The sequence below is a fragment of the Maylandia zebra genome, linkage group LG20 (genome assembly GCF_041146795.1).
Source record: "Maylandia zebra isolate NMK-2024a linkage group LG20, Mzebra_GT3a, whole genome shotgun sequence".
In the NCBI taxonomy this organism is placed as follows: Eukaryota; Metazoa; Chordata; class Actinopteri; order Cichliformes; family Cichlidae; genus Maylandia; species Maylandia zebra.
Window position 1 is genome coordinate 25319955 of NC_135186.1, and position 5815 is coordinate 25325769.

The window sequence follows — 5815 nt, forward strand, 5'->3', positions numbered from 1 at the left end:
CATATGTCTTTTTGTCCTTTATAATCACTTGTAACTGAAATTAAGAGAGTAGTGGCAAATACAGTGAATGGTTACAGTTTGAGATTAATTTATTGTCTACACAAATCTGTAGTTAAAATAGTTTTTTTTGCCAGAAAACAATGGGTATGATGTTTGTATGAGCTGAAATAAATAAAACCTCACAATCTTCCCATACAGTGCTGCCTTGATTCAGAGTAGTGTATATGGGGGATTTACACAGTATTTAGGCTGTTTCACTCTAAAGTCTGTAACATTTGAATCTACACTTTATTCATAATGTGAAGTGAGTTTAAGTTTTATTTAAATAAAAACACCTGTCAAAAAAATATTCAGCCTTCGTAGCTCTTGAGCCAGTGTTTAGGTAAATCCTTTTTTCAGACTGTCCTTGACGTGTCAGCAATGTGTTGGGAGTCTGCTGTCTGCCTGGAAGAATAAAGGTGGAGCCTAATGAGACATGCACAGTGTGCTTGCTACAAGTGCTGCAAAAGGCACCTTGACAAAGTGCTGAATTTATTTTTTTAATATTTTTGAAAATGGGGAGCTTGTGTTTTAAAAGACACTTGAATAAATTTGCAGAAACAGTTTTAAAACATGTCTTCACTTTCTCATTATGGGTTAATTATTGTCATGTGATGGAGAAGAAACAAGTTTAATCCATTTGAAAACATGCAATAAAAATGTGCAAGGAATGAAGGGGGTTTGAATACTTTGAATTTGTTGTACAAAAATGTTTCATTGTTTTACATTATTCTGATTAACACAAAAGTGTAGCTGTTGACACTGTATATGGCATGCTTATTCACATACAAGCTATTTGAGGGTTATCTGGAGATGCAAAAAGCTACGTAGCAAATCTGAAGATTATTTATGAAATTGGAATGGTGCAATCACACGGTCTCAGTAATTAAAGCTGCCTTTTATGAACCATCTTATCAGGAATCATTGCTCATGTTCTGTTTTCACTTACTGCTGCTGGTTGAAATGAAGTGGTTTATCAATGTATTAGTGAGACCACTTAAACAAAGTGGAATCAGGGCTGGGGAATGGCAGTGTGTAATGGTGTTTCATCACCTGCTTTTCTGTTACTACTTTGTTAACCCTGTGATTTTTGCCTTTTGAAAACTCTTCTGAAAAGCCACTAACATTGCAAAAATATTTTATTTTCTGTAAAAGATGGCTTTAGAAAACTTGGATCACACTGGGTATGCAGATTAGCAGCATAGTAAGCACACCTCTGGGCTTGAATGAAAACAAACTCTGCTTTGAATATTCAAGACACATTAAAACAAGCCTTTATTTAATTGTTACTGCATTATTTTACTTAAAAAAATGTAATAAACATTTAAATAGTTACTGTAGCATAGTTGATTTCCTCAGATGTTGACAGGTCAAGAAGTGCGAGTAGAAACTATCCACCTTTGGCGGTGTTGGAGCTTGATGGAATCTGACACTTCACACAACAACTTTGGGGCTTGCAAGAAGTGGCAGTTAAGGGGAACTTTGGAGGTCAATACAAATTTTGGGAAACTAGGAAATGTATGAGATAAAATTGTGTATATGTCGGGCATACAAACAGAGTGAAAATTCACACAAATTACACAAATGCACTCCTCCACTGTATCATAAGCAAACCCAGCAAACCCTTAAAAAGTCCACTGTGGAAATTTTGATAAAGAGGGGTCAACAAATGGGTTGATAAGAGTTGTTTTGTGCATTTGTGCAAATAGGCTCCAAACTGTGCCACTTGTCCACAATTAACAAAAGTATTTTTGGAAAATATAAAAAAGTTTGATTACACATGAGAGTTGAAATATTAACCTGTGGGTTGCAACTAGCAACCCCCCCCCCCCCGAAAAAAAAAACATTAGATGGGTAGAATTTAAAAAAGAGGTTTTACTAGAAGTCGGGAAGGGTTCCACCAAATATTAACAAACTCTGATTGGAAATTTAATGCGCTCAGTCATGAAAGTGAAAAATTGAAGTTTTGAAACGACTCTCACAGTTCCCAGACTTGAAAGTCTTTAAATAGAACTTAAACATGCTGTTCCCACACAAGGGTATGAGACATCTTAGAACTAATGTATGAAATGTCTTAAATAAAGAACAGAAAGACTTTGAGTTGGCTGCAGGTATTTACACAATGTCAAATGTAGAGTAGGTAAAATTTCCTTAGTACAAAACACAATTATCTTCTATATCTGAAACATTAACTTTTTCCCCAGAGGTACCCATACTTTTTCTAAGCAAATATTACAAATAAAGTTGACAAAACCTAAAGAATTACTCAGAAATGTTGCTTTTTAGTTACATACCTGAATATTTGCTGACACCGTGAGACTTTTTCTTCTCTGTCTTTGTGCTTCGGTCCCTGTCCCATTTGCGGTTGCTAAAATGTTCTCTATAGATTTAGTTTTCCAGTAGAGCATAAAAAGCCTGTTGACAAAGTGGTCTCACAACAGCTGTATATTTAATGTCTTTCTATTTCTACTTACTGGCTGTGTGCGCATGCAATAAATTATACGGCCAAGTTGGCTTGTTCTCCACAAGCAGCTGACTTCTTCCCCTTGACATTGTGGTTGAAGCCTCTTTGCGCTCAGCTGGCCATAGATGGTGTTTGTTTGATTTGGTGTCATGGTAACAAAAGGCTGGATAATTGCAGCTGGAACAATCCGTTACTTTTAAGGCAAGAAAAAGGGGAAATTATTGCTGGTGACTCAGTGGTGGGGATTGTCTGATGGACAATTAAGCATCAACCCAGAAAAAATGTTATCCCTTGAACTAATAATGATGGAAAACAATTGTAATTGTATCTGGGATTTTGTGATGTCTTCTTTTCAAACAGCAGATGGCGTTGTTAAACTGCACTACAGCACGCACAAATTCTACAGTTGCTGAAGATCAAACAAAGAGCGTCATCATCCTGGGAAGGTTGATGTGGATGCAGCATTTCTTTTAGTGTGTCTATTGGTAATATGCAAATGCACTTTGCACATAAAAAGGTTCTATAAGTAACAATACATTGCTTTAATGCTGGGAGCAGAATGCGTTGCTCTCAGTATGTAGATTACTCAACATGGCCCCATATCCTAGACTTCTGCTTTCAAGGGTCTTTTATGACATTTTATTTTACATTCATTTTTGAATTGGAGAAATTCTGGTGGATTAATGATTTTTTAAAAAGGTGAGCTATAAATAGAATTCTCAAAGGCAGAATGAAAATGTAAATTAGCTTACCTCCACTTTACTATAGCAAATTTGATTTCCCCCTCCCCCCCTTTTTTTGTGGTTTGGTGTTGCTTTCACCCCTCAGGCTCAAATCTGCTCAAAAGCCCCTCCAACAGACCACTGCCTCCACAAGATTAGCCAGCCATTCACCAACCACAATGCCCCTGCTTCTGCTGCTGCACCGTGCCTTCCAAGGAAGCCTCCTCATGTGGGATTACGGGGAGGAGATCCACATTTTCCTGCTTGCGCAAAACCAATCGCAGATACTCACAAAACCGACTCACACAAGCACACACGCACGCACGCAAATATCAGGCCGCATCGTTAGTCGACACGAAACAAGTGTCTAAATCAAGATGACACATCAGGGTCATGCCAAATTCAGCTTGGCCTCTTCAATGTGTGAAGGCCACAAGGAGCATGACATCTGTGCTCGGGATGGAGGACTGGTCTCTCATTCGCTGCCTCCTGCTACAGCTGTAACAGAACGGGCTCTGCTGCTTTCAGACGTAGTCGAGACAAACATATGTCGAAATCTGTCCTCGTCGTTTTGTGCGCTCTTGCTTACCTAAAAACGAATGAACAAATGAAAACAGGCTCCGGATTTATAATCGGTCTAATTGAATAAATGCATGATTTCACCATAGACTCAATTTTTTAAAAAGTGGTCCTTGGAGTGTCAGACATGTTGGCTCACATATTGTGCACATGCTGGCCTTCGCAAATGGCTGATAGAGATCTCATTCATTCGTTTGCATAATTCCAAATTTGTTGTGCCTGAATAGAATCCAAGGCTGCATCCCTATCTACAGCAACCCCCCTGTGCACAGTGTCTCGGGAATTTGCATGATTGCCTGTAGATTATTTGAACATCATCTATTCCCCCTCCTCTTTTTCTTATTTCTGTGGCTCTCTGCTGTGAGGATGCACACACATCCTTGGGCAAAAGAATCTAAAATAGATCATACGAGCAACTGGAGTAGATGCACAGGCACAGGAAGCAGCTCACGGGCAGACTTGAGTCATGCTGGCAAGATCATGCACCCTGAGCTGACAGCCCAACACACCCGATTACTAAGCATGTCATTTCTAAAATGCAGCCGCAGCCTCACCATAGGTCATAAACAAAAGAGGAAAAGTTGAGATCCAATGCGGGCTTACACCTATAGGACTCCTGAATGTGTTTTAATTACGCGCAGGGGTCTTTTGTGCTTTAAGAGTGACCTGATGAACGTCTCTGGCTCAGGCAATTGTGCCTCATTCATTGTGTCATGTGGACTGCTGGCAATGGCATAACCTTTGTGGAGGGAAGGGAAGACAACACGGTCACTCTAGATAACAGTCTTGCAATGAACAGAAACAGACCCTGTCAGGCCATCTCAACATCAGTTTTCAGCTGCACACCATTACAAACACACTCTACCAATCACTCGTTGCCTTTTCCGCTCTTCCTCCATCCATCAGTTAAGACAGATCCTTCTTCATAAGGCCTCCTTGTGTGGCACGCAGGCTACACTGATTTGGCAGGATCCTATACATACATTTCTCCTTTACATCCCTCTACACTCAATCAGCTTCATTATTGACCTGCTTTGCTGAACACTTTGGCGGGCCATATCGCCGTATGGTGCTCGATACAGCCAGTGATCTCCCACTGATTTAGTTGGCTTAAATTCCTCTCTTTTATATATTATTGATTTGTAAATGATTGATTTAAAGGGCCATCTGCTGCACAATAGCATGAATGTTCTGTTGTTTTGTTGTTCCTTTAAAATAATAAATTGCTTCCAATTAGGACAATCAAATGATGCGCAAATATTTCTGTTTAGCGACTCCATTCTTACTAAATGTTATAACGACACCATATAATTATTTAGATTTCCTCTCTTAACGACTGACAGAAAGGATGTGCATTGCAACATTGGGTTTTGGGCACTGAACAGAAGATAGATGTTTGAACCATCACTGAGGGGCATTCTCATCTCTCATTATACAGCTTGTTAGGGCCCACATTACAGCTGCTCGACTGAGCACCCATAATAAGGAAAATGACCCAACACCGATATGAGCAGTAATGTTTTTCTTCTCACGGCCGTCTACTACTGGCTTCCATGGCCCTATCTCTTTCCTCTTGTCTGTCTGCCGCCCCCCTTTGCCACAGCACCTCACCACCACCAACTCTACCACTCCCCCCTGTGTGTTTGGCAGTCACACAGTGGGCCATGTGTGTGCTGAACACGTTACATAATGCCCTCCTTTCACTGCACTCCAGATCAAAGAGAACAATCCAGCACAGAAAAATTGCTCCTTGCTGATTTTCCTTCTCTTCCACCATCGCATTGTTTTATCAGACTTCAGTACCAAGAGACTGTACAGTAGATTGTATCATTATCCGCTTCAGCATTCCCCTTCATGTTGAAAACCAAACAGCAAAATGGGGAATGATCTGAGGTTGACTGTTAAAAAAAAGAAAAAAGTTAGGTCGGCAGGGCATGACGATGCTCCAATTGAGCCTCACTTTTGGAGGTCAGAAAAAAAAAAAATCAAGACAGTAACAGTCAGTATGCTT